Source organism: Sturnus vulgaris, chromosome 7, assembly GCF_052056855.1.
Source record: "Sturnus vulgaris isolate bStuVul1 chromosome 7, bStuVul1.hap1, whole genome shotgun sequence".
NCBI classification, from domain to species: Eukaryota; Metazoa; Chordata; class Aves; order Passeriformes; family Sturnidae; genus Sturnus; species Sturnus vulgaris.
In genome coordinates, this window is record NC_142249.1 from 9,883,964 (window position 1) to 9,902,778 (window position 18,815).

At 37.0% G+C, this 18,815-nt stretch overlaps 1 long non-coding RNA gene across 6 annotated transcripts in view; it reads left to right on the forward strand.

The window, feature by feature from the left end:
• LOC106855920 (uncharacterized) overlaps window positions 1-18,815 on the forward strand; it is a 180,678-nt gene that overhangs the window by 81,533 nt on the left and 80,330 nt on the right. Inside the window, exon 1 of one of the 6 annotated variants that reach the window (XR_015804778.1) lies at window positions 6,422-6,486. The exons of the other annotated variants lie outside the window; for them this stretch is intronic. This is a non-coding gene — a long non-coding RNA (uncharacterized LOC106855920). Of the gene's footprint in view, window positions 1-6,421; window positions 6,487-18,815 lie in introns of those variants that run through there. 6 annotated transcript variants of the gene reach the window in all.

Sequence of the window (18,815 nt, forward strand, 5' to 3'; positions counted from 1 at the left end):
TGCTAAAGAGTTAGTTTTAACTGAGTTAGTTAGATTTAACTCTTCATGGTGGCTGCCAAATATTGCCTTTGGCCACTGACAGTAGCATGAAGACATTAAGACGCTGCTGACTGACTTTTAGCACGTTGCTTTGACTTAATGTGCACCAGGAAAATAAAGAATCCACTACAGTAATTGCTTTGAAACATCACTTCAGATTTAGAACAATAAATATGCCAGTGGATTTCTTGAAGACATCAATGTCATTAACATAATTTAAGTGGGACTTCCTCGTTGTCTGTGCCTTCTGCACTTAATTACCTAATTTGTGTTGGGACCATTCATTAAAAAGAGTAATGTCATATTTCTGTGATGCCTCTCTAACTCTTGTATAATCTGTCAAGTAATAGATCTTATCTTAGTTTCAAGAGTAGATTTCTTCCATGTTATTTCATTATATGACTCTTATACAACTTGATATCAAAATTAAATTAGTTAAATGTTATTACTGTTTCTTCTTTCCCGAAAGTGAATAGTGAACTGCCTCCTTCAGTTTTAAACTTCTGTCTTGGAGGAAGTTAATTCCATTAAAACAGTTCTGATGCATCTTTTGGCTGATAAGTGATGAAATCACTCTGAATCTCAGGGGAGAAATCCTTACAATCAACTGCAAACCAAACAAGTGTTCTGTTTAATACCAGAGTTAAAAGGGGATATTTTAAAATACCTTACAAATCTTACTGTCCTTGCAAATCCTGTCTTTGTTTCAGGATCTTTTGTAATTAGTTGTCCTAAGGAACCTTTCAAAAATACTCTGTTGAAACTTTTATTGCCATCACTTCATTTTTTGCTTTATTGGCACAACATAAACATTGGTGAGTGAGTGCTACATATTCACTTTGATAAGTCAATGTAATCACAGAATAAAAGGATGGCCTTTATTCCCAGAGAATTCTTCCTAGACCTTATCTGTAGTGCCTTGTGTGCGGACTTTTACTACTGGGAAACTGAATAGGCACTATTTGTGATATTCTTTCTATTTAATTTCTGTTTCATACTTGAACATTTGTTTTTAATATTAGCAAATGGATTTTAGTCACTGTGCAGTCACTAAGGCTTGGATCCTAAGGAATGTTGGATGTAGTGATCTTGGGAATAACTGTAAGAGAAATGAGGAAGATCTACGTATCAGCTGAATGTTATCTATCAAAGCTTCCAGCTTGATGTGTAAGAATGTTTTTTTTCTCGTGGTTTCCAAAAACAAAGACAAGCTGGGTACGATTATAAGGAACATAAAATGCAAATAAAATAAATAGGAAAATTCTCTTTAGTAATAGAGCTAAGCTAATCACATTTACCACGGAAAGCGTGAAAAATGAAAACCAGAAAGTGAATTGTAATCAAAGGGATGAATCCCTGGCAGAACCTGAGGGCCATGAGAAATAGCTTAGTTTCTGGTAGAAATGTTAACTACTCTCATAAGCAATTCTGCATATTTTAAGGTATTAATGAATCTTCTCAAAAGTTTTAAAATAATTTAAGTCAGCTCTTTGTTCTCACTTCACAGAGCTGCAGAATGCTGTGTTTGTTATATACTCACCCATATAAGTCAATTGTATTGAGGAGATTTTTTGTGCTATACTTGCAAAAATTCTGTGAGCAGCCCCAGCTCCAAGTGCACTTCCTACCGTTGTCATAAATCACTAGCTAGATGTTTTGCCTTACTTGGGAAATTCTTTTGTAAATCAGTGGCTGCACTAACATCTGTTGCTTTTGAAAGTACAGTGAGAACTGTGCTCTGAGGTTTTTAGTTTCACTGGAAGTCACACAACATATTTAATTTCTTCCTCTCCATCCAGTTTGTGTGATATTTGAGTTTTGTAATTATTGGTGCTTCAGTAGTAAGCTTAGAGTAGCCTAGTGTTGGTTAATTTTGTAATAAAATACTTTGATTATATTTTTTTAAACTCTTACCACTGCTTCTGTCTATTTTGAAATGTAGATTGTTTTTCTGTTAAACAACTTTTAATTACAAGGTTATGCAGATGTAATTTTGAGTTTAAAACTGTCATTTCTTTGTTAGGTGACTTTTTAAATTTGTCCGCCACAATTAAACCTTAGGTAACAAGGGTTCTTGGCAGGTATTGTCATTGTACAAATTAAGTTTGTTATTTGTTCATTTTGTATTTGACTGTGTTGAGAAGGGGTCATAAAAATCAGAAACATAAAACATAACTAATCTCAGCTGACCATATTTTTGAACCGAAGTTCCTATAAGTCCAGCTGTTTTTCTTGCTGTATTTCTTTTGGAATAAACCTGAATCCTAGAGAGTCCTCACTCTTTTAATGAAAATTTTAGTGAAGCAAAAATTTTAGCGATTGTAGGGAAAATGAATAGCAAAAGTAGTACTGAAGTGTTTTAAAGTTTTTCAGTTATTAGTAGATGTGACTGACATTGAGAATCTTCACTGATATGTTTTTAACTGTGACGAATTCTCAGTTGTATGTTCGCATTTCTCAGCACATATTTAACAAATATAATGTATTTAATTAATTATAAGTCATTAATTAGCGATTAAACACAAAATGGTGAACCAATGCAAATGAGGAAGCAATAGCATCCAGAATGATCGAGTCCGAAAGATGGAAAAGCTTGGAACATACTTTGTTCAGAATAAATTTTGAGGTACATAAGAAATGCCCTTTATAGCATCTTGGTTTGTTATATTCTTTGGATATATTACTGCTCGGAGCAAGCAAATATTCCTTAGGATTTTATCCTGTTTTCATTCAGATAACAGCAGTTGCTGTTATCTCAAGTTTTTCCCAGTGCATTTAGGGATATTATTGTAGCCTAAGAAGACAAGTTGTTTTCCATAGAGAGGAAAGTGTTTTAATCTGTGACTTCACACATGGAAGCATTTCATGATGTATTTGTGGATTCATTGAGAGTAAGTATTGACAAAAAGAAAGAGGCAGATAGGTTCAGGCCATTAGAATGTGATTTCCAGAGCTTCAAACAGCTGAACTCTGTTCTGTGATTTCAGGAGCTGTCAGACTGCCTGCTCTCCCTGGTGTACTAAGCAGTTTAAATCATTGCACAGTATTTATTAAGAAGGGTCTCCTCACAGGGCAAAATAACACTTTTGTGAGAACACTGTGATTCTTGCAATGTCTTGGTAGGCACTATTTTCAAAATGCATGTTTAAAATAAAACTAAGAAAAATAAAATGATAACCTAGGGATTCTGCATGACTTGAAAATGTCAGGTATAATTTCACATGTTTACATGTTCTGCATCTCTTTTTGTCAAGCATCAAAGCTTTCACACTAACAGAATAATCCCGCAGCCAGTAAAATTACCAGTAACAATTTTGGAAAAAAAAGTGAATAGTAATAAATTTTAAAACCTGTTTCTGCAGCTCCTGAGGATTCTGTAATTCCTCATCGTCCTCTTAGGCAGAAATGGAATGTATAATGGAAGACTTTTCCAGAAGAGAGATTATTGAAATGAGCCTTAAAATTAATTATTTCATTCATTAACACTGCTTCACATCTATTGGAAAATTGATGCATTAAAAAAAGCCTTCTGTGATTCTTCTGTGAACTCTAATGCCTCTCACACTAATACAAATATGAAATGGTGCACCTAAGAAGAAGCATCTGATCCAAATCCTCCACAGAAATGCAATCATCAGACTATGACCTGCTGCTTTATTATCTCAGAGGACAGCTAGTAAGCAAATGGCAGAGTAAGGAATGTGAGATGTAAAGCTTTGCTGGTGGAATAAGTCTGAGCCTTATTGATGAACTCACTGCCTTTTCATTCAGGTTTTGAGCTGAAATTTTCTGTTCCTAAGACAATACTTATATTTCTAAAATACTTCTTCAAAAATATTTATTCAGAAATTGAAGCATTTCCTTCCCAAGTTTGCACTGCTCCCTCTCATAGAAAATCAATTGGTCAGCTAAGTACTTTTTCTTAGAGCCAGATTTAATATTAATCAGAGGGAAAGTTGCTTCTATGAACTCACCTGGGTCACACGGGCTCATTTTGTTCCAGGCCTGCAGCAATACTTTGCCTTATGCTTCATTTTATCACAAAGGTTTGTCAAAAAAATATTCACTTCTAGTTTTTCTTTCCTGCTTCCAACGGGAAAAAAAAAAAAAAAAAAAAAAAAAGCCTTCATAAGGTGGGTGAAAGGGGCAAAGATTTTAAAATCACTTCCTAATTATTTTAATGGAAATCCTTATAGTAGACAGTAGGGAGAAACTGGGTTCTGTCATCTGCCTTTTCCCTAGAGCATTGCCCTGTATGTAGTGCAAATTAATACTTCATTTCTTTATCCTATAGGCCAAATATGAAGAGCAATGCCACAAGTCTATTTTGATAGAAGAGCTTTTTTATCTTTACATTTCAGAAGAGAGGCACCAAACGTCACTGAGGGGGCAGTGTAGCTTTGATCAAACTCCTTTAACATGTTAATTTTGGAGGTTAAGGCATCTTGTTTCAGACTCATTGTGCCTGGGGGCTTGGAAATCCTTGTCTGTGTCACCTGTTACACTGAAGTCACTGGCTCACTCTGTATTGCCTCATAGGTGCCCGTGTGCTGACCTAAAGCTTTATTCAAGGCTGTAGTTAGAGACTAAATGCTGCCTGCTTGCCTTTATCTATCTCAATGTGTGTTTCTGTAGTGATGAGACTGAGAAATTGAGTACTCAGGGAGGTCACCCGTGCCTGTCCTGCTGTTCAGAATGCACCTGCACTTGAATGTGCACTCTGAACCAGTCTCATGATAACTTTTGCATTATTGTTATTAGCAGATGTAAACCGAACGTTTTACTGCCATGAAGCTGAATGAGTATAAAAGGCATATTTAATCACAGGTTAACATTGAAGAGTACAGCTACCTATGGAGAACCTGTGGTTGTGCAGTTCTGGTTGGGAGTTCAGCAGGATTTCTAAATTTTTTTTTTTTCCTGCCAAAATCAAACACACGCAGAACACCACCTCTCTCGAGACATTGCACTGCTGATAGTGTTTGGATCCAGCAAATGTGAAAAATATGGTAAAGTAACACTCAGCAGCACTTCTGTACCTTCCTTCCTTTTGGAATTCCTCTGTCTCACTCAGAACTGGTTTCTCCAGATAGGGAAAATTATTACTATTATTACTATTCCAGATAGGGAAAATTATTAATAGAAAAGGATGAGATACAGGTGTATATTTCTCTGCCCCAAAACCTGGTCTTACAGGAAATTGGCCTGAATATTTATTCTTAAGCCTGGTACTTCGTACCTTTCCCTGTGACTTGGTACTTTTCCCTATGAAGTTAAATTTGCAATCGATAAATCCTTCAGAGGTCTAAACAAAGACCTAAAGTTTCAACAAACTTAGCATCTAATTTAGCAGTTGCAATCTTGAAAGGTGCAACAAAATATTAAGGATTTATCTTTTAGACCACAGCTCTGTAACACCTTGACCATGAGGTTCAATAGCTAATAAAAAAAAATTTGCTATAGACATTATCTTTCTAAAGCTGGTTTCTGACAAGATGTTTTGTTGCTAATGCTCTGTTTGGAGGATTTTCTGTTACATCAGTTTGACTTGGATGTGAACTCAGTTCCAGAGGTGAATATTCAGTGCTGCAAAGTGAGTGCTCCACCCAGTGCACTGATTATTCAGGTTCAAGAGATTTCTTTTCCAAATTTTCCACCCAATGTGTAGGGACAGAACACAGGGGATGACACAACTACTTTCTGTATTTGTGGGAACTGTTGCTATGAGCAGATCTTAATCCCATATGTAATGTTTCATTTTCAGTAAACAAAAAACTAAAAACTCCACGCATACTACCCAAATAACAAATAATTATTTATGAATGTTTTTAAATCATTTGAGTTTGTTCAGAGCATTTGATTGCTTAATAACCTCAAAGCAACTTGAAGATGTTAACTTATTTGATAACCTGTGCAAATGCTCTTGTCTCAGGCTGAGCCCTCACAGCAAAAAAAGTTGGACTTATAAACTCACATAATTCCTGCTTTAACTGATGGATTTAGTGGCTACAGTAAGAGAAATTTCCTTTTCCTCTTCAGTCCTTACTCCTCAGACCGTGCTTGGGAAGCTGTGCCTTTGTCAAAACTTTGAACTTAGCAGAGCAAAATTAAATCTAATTTTGTGCCAAGTGCAGCTGGGTTTAGCTGAGTAAAGCAAAATCTTGAATCTGTGGATTGTGCAGCCTTGGTGATGGGCAAAACCCATCTGGACAAGACCCTGGACAGCCTAATCTGTTGATGCTGCTTTTACAGGACAATTGAACTGAATGATCTTCAGAAGTCCCTTCCAACCTCAACCATTCTGTGCAGTTCTGTGCATCTGTGATTCTCTGTTTTTTTTTTTTTTTTCTGTGAAATTGAATTATTATTTTTCCCTGTACAGGATTTGCATGTGATCCTTTCACTGTGCATCTGGTGTTATAAAAGAAATGTGATGAAGTTGGAGAAGTAAGTAAAAAAACCAGTAGTTAAACATGGTAACATTTTACTGTCCAACTTCTTTACCTTCACAGGGTTTCAGTGTCCAAGATTTTTAAGGTGATGTTATCCCCTCAGAGGCACCTTAATACACACATACTTGCATGAAGCCCACAACACCTGTTTTCATACACCCTATTTTAACATGCTCAGCCCTGAACCTAAAATACTGCCCTAAAAGCATAATTAATGACTTACCATTGTATAAAAAGGCACACTTAGGAGAGCCTGTAGAAATGACCTTGAAAACTGCAATAATGAACATGTCCTTCAGTAATACTTTGGAAAGCAAAAATGTGCTAATAGAGGGTGTTATTTGCTAGTTGTCATAATTGGTGTAATTTTGTTCCTCATTTAATACTAAATCCAGGAGGAATAGAATGAAAATGGTTGATGCATGTAATTTATGGAATGGAACCATAAGTTGTCTGAATATAATGTTTTAATGTGAGATCTTGATGTTAGTGCTTTTTTTTTTAAGAATTCTGTTATTACAAGTTTGACGAGTTACCTTGTGATTTGGATGTCTCAGTGGAAACTCTGTGACCTGCATAAACGTTATTAAAAGAGGGAAATGGCAGATTCTCGCTAGTTACTAATCACAATCATTTTAATATTCCTTTGCAATGAAGGTCTTTTGGGCTGCTGGTGTAATTTTAATCTTGTGATAGCCTTCACTCTTCTATCTGCATATATTTTAAATGGTCTCCTTTGCTGAAGTTTACTTTAACACTGTGTCAGTTAAATGCCACTAAAAGTAAGAGTTGCACTCTATCTGGTAAATTTAGGTAAACGAGGATGATACTTCTGACAGTCTTTTTTCCTTTCAAGAATTTGAAAAAGTTACAATTTTAAACAGTTGCTCATATTGAGTTCCAGTATTTTGAAACCCGGTATACTTTTTAAAAAATTGGAACAGTTATTATTTTTTTTAACAATAATTGGCTGACGTTAGTTTAAGGTAAATATTAATTTTCATCATTCCACTTCTAGAAGTGTCACTGAAATAAGAAACATATTTCATCATATTATGGGTTCATTTTATTTTTCTAAAAGTTCCTCATTCCAAACTCTTATTTGCAGTATCAGACTGTGGGCAAAATGAGAGGGATGCCAGAACTCATGAGTAAGAGAAATAGACTATTCAGAAGTATTTTTGAATTTATTTTTGATGCCTGGACTTTCAGGATTAGTACTTAATGTAACCATCTTGCTTCTGAGTCTTGTGTGGGTTTCTCAGTTAGGCTTTGCTTGAGAAGTTTGCCCAGATAAAGTATGAGGGTTTGCTCTGATTCTTAGATGAAGATGGTGTTTCTGAGCTAAGCTTAAATTTCTACAACCATGGACTAGCTGGTGTGCAATAGGGATTAGAAATGTCTCCTCTAATTGGAATGAGAAAAGCCTAAGGAGTTGAAATACAGAAGTTAGGAAGAGATGCCTTTCTTCTCTTTTTCAGTGATTTCTGAAATATCTGATATATTTCTCTTAGGATGAATTATTAACTGTGAAAAGTAGAGCTATCTTTAAATAAAGTTACTACAGAATTTTCATCCTGTTGCAACAGATTAAGCTCAGACCTTTGCCCAGGAAGTTCTGCCAGAGAGTGCCCGAGGCTTTGCTGAGGGAAATGTTGGCTGATGCCAGCAACAGCAGAGTGGTAGGAGGCAAAAGTTAAAGAGAGTGGGGAAAAGGCAAGCTACTCCTGCAAAAGCTGCAACAATAACATCTTAGTGATCACACTCCCCCACCAGAGCTTGGTGTGCTGAGTGCGTCTTCTTGGTGTCCTTACCCAAAAATGAGTGTCATGAGGCAAATGAGGACACTTGGAGGGAAGGAGTTACAAAGAAATATATAGCCAGCTGGGGTGGGCTCCTCTAGGTTTGATACCTGACAAAAACTGTGAAATAACAATTAACAGACAGTTGGTTTCTTTCCATCCCATAACTGCAAAGAAAAGTGACAGCTTGAGGCTTCACTTTGCTACCCTTGTGTTGCTTAAGATAGAAGACTTTTTGCTGGTTTCTAGATAAGTCAGTTTTCAAATGCACTTAATGCTTTCCCTTTTTCTAATATATTAGAGAACTTGGGCAACCAAGGAAGGAATACATTGTGCAATATATCCAGTGTCTGTAGAACAGATCTAAAGAGTGGAAATACACTTCTCATGGTTAATTCCAGAAGTGATCTTTGAATAACTTCTGATCTTGAACTGCAGTAAAATCCTCAGGGGCAGGTGCTGCTCTGGTCACTGATGTGACACATAGAGCCGAGTTCTCTGATTCATATCAACATTGCTGGGGGTGATAGCTCGTGGTGGGATGGACTGCCTTCACTTTGGTGCCTGATAAGGGAGCATGTATGAGTTTTAAGTAGTTAGGTGAGGCATGGCTGATTTGTTGATGCTTGGCATGACTCTCCCAGCCTGTGTCAAAACTTGAGCCTCAGACACAGGTATTTTATAAACAATCTCAACCCTTCTGTTTTCTGCTTTCATGTAAGTTGTTCAAATGAAAGTGAATATCCCCAGACACATGTCCAAAATATTACATTCTATTCTCCCAGCATCCTGTTTTGGATACTATCAGAAGTGTTTTGTTCTTAATGTAGATGAATAAGTTTCCTGTATAGAGACAGCCTCCATGAATAGAATATTTTTATTACCTATCTCATTTGCTTTGTAATGGACCATAAGACCAGTGGGTCTATACTTTGGACTATGCTAATTTGATAGTACAAAATGGTTTATTGGGTTCTTGGGCAGTAAGAATGTCTGAAAATGTAACCTCAAGAAGTGCTTTGTTGTACAGAGTGGTGATAATTTATGCATAGTTTTATGTATTGGTTTTCTGCTTTGAGTTTTTTAAGTTACTTATTCAGTTACCTCTTAGCTTGCAAAATTAGCCATTCTTGCTAGGAACCAAAATTAGCCACTCTTTCTAAGAACCAAACTTGAATGCTTCAGATATCTAAAGCTGAACACACCAAGCCAGAGGCAGAAAGCTGTAGGTTATTTGCTATTAGTGTGTAAAAAATATTATGGTTATATAAATAAAAGTAGGCTGGCAGCTACTAAACTGAGTTCTGAATTGCTGGTCCGTGAGCCTCTTCTACTTGAGACACTTAAGTTTAAAAATATTTTAAGAGAATAACTAAAGGCTTCTTCCTGCTCTGTTTGGCATTGCTTTTGACTTTTGGATGGTTAGCTGTCCTTGGCAAATGACCTTTGCTTATTGGTGAAGAGGGATGGGCAACAGAGCTTTCCGTGGACTTTTAAATAACATTTTAAAATCAGATCAATAGTTAATGACTTAAAAAACTAAGACATGCATGAGTGATATTCACAATGGAGAAGAATCAGGGGAGTTCTTTACATTTTTGAACCTTTAAGTCCTTTCTTTGTATTGGTTATTTACATGAAAAGCTAATAAACTCCTAAACTCCTACAGCTGAACTGAATAATAAGGAACTTATGTCTTATTCTTCAGCTCAGCTATTAGCTTGTAGTGAAATTAAAAATATACTTTGAACAGCACCAGAATTTTACCAGTATCTACAAACAACTAATTTTGCTCTGCATATTGTATCATGTGGAAATGTTTCTTTTGTTTTAATTTTCTTGAATGGTAAATATTCTTAAACTATATTTATGCTTGCTCCCTCAGCATGGGGAAACCTCACTATTGGGAAGAATGCTTGTTTCATTGTCTGCCTGACATGTACCAAAGGAAAAAATAAAATCAGAATTACATATGCTCTGAAATATTCCTATAAGTGTGACAGTCAGTCCACCTAGACCACTGTCATGTCATGGGTCTTCTTTAGGTTAATACTTCATCTAGAATGTATTTTTTACAAAAATTGACCTTAATATCCTGTATATAACCCAGGCTGAATATATTAATAGAGAGAACTGAATATATACACTTAAGTGTGGGGTATTTGTATGTATGGAATACATCACTTTTGAGGATTTTTAAAGAAAACGTATGTGTAGAAAACTATAAGAATAAAATCAGACTACTAAGGTACATGAGTTGTCCTCCCCAATAATAAGTGAACTCTCATCAGTAAATATGCTTGTTTATGTCTGATTATAACATGGGAAATTCAAGGTCGTATCAAGCTTAGTGCTAAAAATGGAAATGTAAGAGGAACCATTTCCCTCATGTTTTTTGTTTAGTTTGGGAGGACTTTTTTCCCCCAACATGGAGCTTTTTAGAAAAATATATTTTCAAATATACTGTAATGTAGGTCAGGGTCATTTTAAGGTCATAAATGAAGATAAAACAATAATTATAGTAGGCATCTCAAATATGAAAGTTAGTCTCACTAGGGTTGCTATGCTCATATCTAGAAGTTCTAGTTCAGAAAGAACCAAAGGAAAATGGTAAAAAAAAATAAGAGATTATTTGCATCTTTAGGACTCACTGAAACATACAAGTCTCCACTGTTCTGGATTTGGTGTCTGAGAGCCCTTCCTTTATAATTAGAGTGCTTGAGGTTGCAAGGGACTTCTTGAGATTAATTAGTTAAGTGTCCCTACTCATTATGCAAAGATGATTTTTAACCTTTTCTTTTATATACCTTTTATATATCTTTTATGTATCCTTAGTATTCATAGCATGCACACTTGTAATTTCTTAAGTCTTATAACTTAGCATAATCCTTGTCTTCTGTTAGTCCAGGAGACCAAAAATCCTAAAGGCCTCATAGTAGGTCTTGGGAAACAAAGGTCCTCTCTAGAACATATCCTGTAAACTAGATTTGGCCCATCCAGAGGGGAATTCCTCAAAAGGGAGAATATCACACCATTCATCCAGGCCTCCCATTGGGGCATCCTTGGTAGATATGCTCATTTGTAAAGTCCATAAATTGTACACATGATCAGTTGTGTGTGTCCATTGTGGTGCATCCCACCTTGGCAAAGTGGTGCACCATAAGGATCCTCATTAAATACCAAGGTAAAAGCCCTCATCCCTTAACTGTGTCTGGCTTTCAGTGTTTTAACACCAGGGAAAGGCATCACTCAGGGCAGCATCAACTAGAGCAGGCTGTGCAGGGCCAGCTCCACTTTGACTTGCCCAAGGATGGAGACTCCCCAGCTCTCTGAGCAGCCTGTTCCAGTGTTCAGGTGGCTGGAAAGAAGGAACTAAACCTAAATGAAATACTCGAAGCTGGTCTGTCCTCTGTGAATCTCTTAACAAATAATATGGATTCTGTACCTTTCAGCATGTATTTGTAGCAAAGTTCTCTTAGTTTTTCAGTTGAACAGTATGGTGTGGGTCAAACTGTGTGTGGCAACTATATGCAACCAGTGGATTGGCTTAAGTTAAATGCTTTTACCAGCAGCCATTCGTACCACTTGCATCAATGGTAAATTCAGTATTTAAGTATTGTTTGAACAATATTTCTGTTTTTTTTTTTAAATTATTCTCCCTGCTCAAGCTTGGCCTTGCTTTATTAGTTACAGGAAGTTGAATTTAATTTCCCAGAAGCACCCAATTTCGCTGTTTATTTGCACTTCGTCACTATCTGAACTTTTCCAAGTATCTTGAGATTACGTAGCTGTACTATAAACACGAGAGCTGGCTTTGTTAAGCCTTAATGCTTTCAGCCTGATACGGCGGGACGCTGGAAGCGCGCAATGTGCGAGTGCTGCGGGGCTCACTCAGAAGGAAGGCTGGAATGTCCCAAGGGAGCTCCTTGGCCTGGGACAGCTCTGTGTGCTTCTGCTCAAAGAAGGGGTTGAGCAATCCCCGTGGGGACTGGCACACGGCAGGCAAATCGTGGCAGAGCAACGGGGCTGCGATGTGATAAAAGCCCCAGCAATCTCATACTCTCGCCTCTCATTCCTCCCTTCTCCTTCAGCAGAAAAATGGGAAGAGTGTAGAACTTTGTGTCAGCTCTAGGGAGCAACTCACCCTTTGTTGTCAGCGGGGATGGGCTTAGGAAGATATTATTGCTCCAAAGTCAGGGCAGCTCTGAAGGCACCGATTCATTTTTATGATTGATTTTTCAGTCCGTCTATAAGTGCAATGGAAAAGAATTGAAACTAAACCCAACACCGTTTTGATTTTGCAGTGTAAAGGATACACAACTTCAGTGTTTGTGTTATGCGTGCAAAAATTACATGGGGTTATTAAAAAAAAAATAGACCAACTTCATGATTTAATTTAAGTGCGTTTTTAACAGCGTGTGCTTTTTGGTCAGCACACTCTGGTTTAGATAAACACTGTGTTGGCAAATAGTGAGTGACAAGGAGTGGCCAGTTAGCATTTAGCATGTAATCACTGAATGAGTCATGAAACCAATATTATAATTATGCCACTATGAGATCAGGTTTGCAAAGGCCCAGATTTGCAAATATACAAACCAGTGACTGAGAAGATTTGTTGTTTGTTTGCTTAGGTTTTTTTCAAGGTAAATGATTTTTAAAAAGGCACTTGCAAAATAAATTACTCACAGGAAATTGGGAGATAAAATTCAAGTGCCTTCTAGCTGCAGATGGTAGATGTGCTGACTAGTGGTTTTGCAGGTGTTATGTGAAACAATGAAAAATACCTGTTGTACTTTGTGGTTACAAACGTCTTACTCAGTTTGTAAGGTCAAACAAGGATTTCCCAGCAGTTTGTGCCATGCTGGTAGAAGAGAAATTCCAGAAATCTGATATATAAGTAATTGGCCTCTTCTTTCCCTGAGGAAAATCCCTTAATGGTAATAGCCAACAAAGGCTCATGACATGGTTGTGTATGATGTCAGTATATAATTTTCATATGAGAAGGACAAAAGGGGGTATTTGAAGGACTAATGAGCAGAAGAAAGCACAGTGCAGCCCTCAGGACTATGAGGTCTCAATGGCCTCTCTGTTCTGATGGTTCAAGAATATTTGATCAGCGTCTCACCCTTAGCATTGCAGTTTTATGATCACAGATCATCACACTGTGTGTAATGCCCTAAGAAAGGCCCCAGTTGAATAATTGACTCTGTCTCCAGATGGATCAATAATATAAAATCCTGAATATTTGGAAAGAGATGTTTGCTGTTCTGACTTGAAACTTTATTTTTTGGGTCTCTGTATATTTAGGAGGGCTTTTGACATGTATTTTGATTTTACTTTAAATTGAATATGCCTGTTCAGAATCCAACTCTGATTAAATTTGTTGGAACTCTACAGATGAAAAGAGAAGGGAAACGTAAAAGTCTCCTTGTTCATCCTCCTATTATTATCCAAATTAAAAAAAAAATCTTATAATGATGAGAGGGTGAACTTAAAACCTTCATCCCACTAGCATTTCAGTTTAATTTATTATATGTAAATAAACCTCTGAATTTCTAAAATATGTCCATTCTCATGTGCTAGTAATTGCCAATGCACGCTTTCAACATTTAGTGATCCAAATGTAGGAAAATACTGTGGGAGCTTTTAAAAAAACTTTGAAAATCCATTTACACATCATTTTGATTTGGGAGGGCCTAAATCTTATCCCTGAATGACACAAGTCGGATAGAGAATAGCTAAATAAGAAGCACAAATGTTAGATGTGAAATCAAAATTAGGTATTCAGATTTAATGCTTCGTTTTATGTTTGCTTGAATGAAAGTTGTGTCTGTTTACAAAGAAGCAATTAATTTTAGAGAACTACTTATTCCCCTCATTAAATCATATTTGTCAAAACAGAATCATTTACATAGTAATTAATTTTGATACTGCTTATAGTGGGCTGTTATTTCGGTTGAGAAATAGGCAGGCCCCTGGAGCAGATGTGCTCTTGCTGAGAAAAAAGCCTCCTTTTGGAACCACAACTAAGGCACATGTGGAAAAAATAATGTAGAAAAGATTCACATAACAATTGTTATATAATAAATTCTTTGACTAATTTGTTTTGAAATATATGAAGAGCAAATTGACCAGCTGCATCTTTGCTTGTTTAATCGAGGGTTTCATGGCCTCTTGGCTGAGAGGTCAAGTGTCTATTTTTTCTTTATCTTAATTCAGAAAAGCCCAAAAACTTCATACCAAGCAACAACTTACTGTTAGAAAAGTCATTTAGATACTTGGAGAAGTGTCTGCATCACATTATTTGTAGCTTGTGGTTGTATTTCATGGCTGATGATTAATTGAATAGACAAGGGGTTATCAAAGGAAGCAGTAAGACGGGTGGCAATAGTTTTTGTTTCTTTTCCAAAAATTACATAAATTGCAAATCATTGGAAATGCTGGCATAGTTATGCATTGGTTGCAAGCATTAAAACCCCAGTTACTGAGCACAATTTTTGAAGATTATAATCCCAAGAGCTGCCATTATTTCTGCCATTTGGAATAAATGCATCAGTTCCTGTAGTGGTGAAAAGTTTTAAACCAGGAGGAGCTCATCAAGGAAGGCATTCAGAAGCAGACTGTAGAATCACACCAGTTGGTTTGGGGCGAGCCATTATTTAAGGAATAATTGATTGGTAAATATGAATAAATGTGGTCAAAAAATAACAGGCTTGTAGTGATTACTGCAAGAAGGCTTTCAGTAAGTGTGTCCCTGTATTTTCTGGGGAAGTGGGAAGTGTAGAAGAGGTGATCTAGTGAATAGGAGACAGAGTGAAAAGGCTTCTCCATCATCAGTGCACCAGCAATCCAGCCTACTTTGTTCTTTTGGGCTGGGCTCTTTTTCACATGTGCTAGAAGCCAGCAGCTATGAAAGAAACTTAACTCTTTTGCTTCCCTCTTTGGTCAACTGATTCCCTTTCTTACACCTTGAGGAAGTGCCTCACAGTCCCAGATTTTCTGATGACAGTTAAGCCCATCCTGTGATGTAGTGAGATGCAGAAAGCAAGTCTGTTTCCTAGTTTGTGACTGATTTTTATTCTGCTGCCTGGCCCTCTCCTTGCCCAGAGTGGAGAGCTTGGCTTTCCAGCATGTTGGCTGATTTATGTCCTGTGCTTGAAGTTTGGAAATTATAGCTGTCGTTCTTCACTGCTTGATTTTTACTTTCCAGGAATCTCATTTCAAGAGACAGAAGCTATTATCTCTTGTCCTTATTTCAAACTAGGACAGAATATGAACAGCAGAGTCTTTTGTCTAGTTCAAAACATCCTTTGTATAGACACGTCATGACAGTCTGAAATTTCCTCTTCCAGTTTATGAAATTTCTCTTTTGTTCTTAAGGAATATTAGGGCTCTTCCTTTCCCTATAATAAGAAAAAAGGAAAAAACAGCGCTGCTGTTGAAATATTTTGAGATGTTCTAGTTGTGAAACGATCCAGAGAACATAAAGGCAGTCATTTACTTGGCTGGGAAGGCAAAGAAAAATAAATAAAATGACTGTAGCAACAAATAAAAACATATGAGCAAGCCTTTCCTAAGATAATTCCCAGTTCATAATCCTCTCTGTGAAAGGAGAGGCTCATTTGCTGAAAGAGAAATGCTAGGCTGAGCAGCCTCACATGCAGCCTAATAATTTATGAATATTGCCTTTACACTTTACTTAAACATTTACAAAAAGTCTTCTTAAAATTAATACTGAGACTTAGAAATAATTAGGAAATAAAGTAATGTATTTAGCTCTTCTCCTAATGTTTTAATTTATGGTATTATAGGCTTTTGAAGGTTTATTTTCTTGTCTGGATTTTGGTTTTGTTGTTGCTCTAGCATGTTTTAAGTAATTTCGAAGTATGGGATACTGTCAGGTTCATTGTTTTTCAAAAGATGTTTTACACTTGACTATAAAATGATAATGGATCACGTGGAACTGAGCAAACCACAGAACTCATTTCAGAATGTTTTTATCCAGGCTACAACAGAAGATAATTATTGGGATGTGAACATAATCTAGAATTTAGTGGAATATTCAGTTGAACCACCTTTCTCATTAACTTTGAAATATTTAAATAGGTTTTTTCAATCACTTGCTTTTAGAGGTGAAGAGGCAAATACATTTGTGTTTTTCAAATCAATGATCGTGAACATGTTGTTTGTTCTGCATGTGAATGAAAGAGCTACTTTACTTTAAAGCCTTTAAAAAATACCTACTCCTGGGAAGCTGGAGCCTGTAATTTTCTGTATACCCGCTTTAATAATGATTAATGAATTCTGGCTGTGGTGAAGCAGCTTGTCTTGTGTAAGCAAGATATCTTAATATAAACAGCTCACTTTTCTCATTAAAGTAATTATTGAATCAAAGCCAAAGCAATTGTTTCAAATATGTTGCAGTTCTGCACTGGACTGCTGCTCAGAATCAGTGCAGCAGAGCACTGAAATTTGCTTACCAATGAATTCTCAAAAAAATTGTAACCTGCCTGGGGAATCCTTATAGGCCTAAGGACATTTGGACAGAAGTTTTCTGTTTGTTTGCAAGTTCCCTCCTCCCTTTGCTTCACATTTGGTTTCTTGAAGCAGAGATGCTGGGGGGCTGTGCAGTGAGAAATCTTCCTGCTGCCTGCTCCAGATAATAATTCTGTCTCTTTGGATGAGATGCAGAGCAAACTGCAAGAGTTCAGGTAAAATTACCTCAAGTGTTGAATGCAGACAGTTTGGCAGGAGAACACCACTGTGAGGGAGGGCTGTTGTTCCTCTTCCAAACCAGCCAGGTAATAGGCACAGGATTCTAGCAAAGGGATGGCTTTAAAATGATGGGAAGAGAAGGCTGAGGACACATGGACCATTCTTTTTCACTGCTCTGTTTAATTTGTACTGCAATAGAAAACTATGCTTCTCCATACGAGAAACAAAACAACTTTCTCCCTGATGACAGAAATCAGGGAAATCAATCACACAGCTAGTTCAAAAACCTGACACCCAACAACAGCACATGCAATTAACTCATGCATTTTCAGATTTATAAGCAAATATTAAAAGAGATAATGAATTTCAAAACAAGTCTTAAATAGGAAAAAAACAAGAATGTTCACAAGCAAGGAGGATTTAGTTTTTGAAATACCCAAACTTTTCCTGTCATTCATGACTGCTTCTTTTTTTATAGTAGCGGTCTAGAAACACTTCTTTTCAGTTGCACATAGGCAGGCTTATGTAGATCATGCTTTTTATGACATAACTGGAATAAGAAATTACCTTGAAGACCTTTGGCATCATTTGAATAATGTATATGCTTACTGCTGAAAGCCCAATGAAGGCAATAATAACTATAGTTACTATACTGGGTTTCAGTATGCAAGTAATAACATCAGGGATTGTCTGGAACACAGGAGGGTAAAGACACTAAAATAAGAGATAAGGATAGCAAAACATGGCATCTGGTACCTGACAAGGGAAAATTTAACAGCAAATTTAAATGCAAATTAGGAACAGCAAGGAACAATGAAATAGCTTATGATATGACTAAGGATTTGTCCATTCACTTGTCTGTACAGTTCAAGACTTGCTGGGATTTTTTTCTGTTGGAACTCACTTTCTCTTATTACAAAAGTAAAATGACAGTTAGTCATGGAAATGGGTTACTGTCCAGTTTGCCTTACATGCTAGCCCACAGAGAATAGCAAATGTAATCTGGTTCAAATGTAATCTGGTTCTTGTAGGCCTCTGTTGCCTGTGCATCCTTGTGCAGGTCTTAGTTAACCTGCATAGTTGCAGTAAGCTGGTTTCATCACCTCTTAAGTGAATTAAGTCTGAGATATCTTCACAGCATTTGGAGAAATCTGAAGAAACGTTATTTCTTCACAGCTCAGATTCAGCCAGATTTTCCCTAGAACAGAGTGACCGTGTGAATGTTACCAAAAGTGACGAATGAGAACAGCATGCTTGAAATGTCATTGGATGTTCAAGGAGAAGGGTGAAAATCAGCAGAGGAGTGGGTGCTCTAATGCACCTGCCCACCCCTGCCAGGGTAGAGATTGGGTATCATGTTGTTTTGTGAGGCTTCAGAGACTGCAGCACTGTTGGCAGTGCTGAACAACTTGGAAAAAGCCATATCTGCTGTCCTGGTTCAAACAGGTCATTATTATCCATGAACAAATACATAGCTGACAATTTGTGATTGCTAAGCTTCCTTTTACTTATGCTTTTGGCCTGCATCCTAAAGACACTACATTACCAGTGCAGAAATGGAATCTTGGGGATTGTTTTAAGTGCTGAAGACTCCCTCCCTTAACTTACTTCCTCCTTTATCAGAGCCACAGCTGATTAGATAGGAAAGCCTGCTGGCTGGCGCCTTCCCATCCCGTTTGTTTTTGTACCTCACTGCTCTGTGGTGCTGGGTCATGTTCCTATTCATTTTTCATGACCTTACCTCATTACACCCTTTCCAATTGCAACTTGTTTCTCTGACCTTGAAGTCCTACAGGCTGATCCAAAA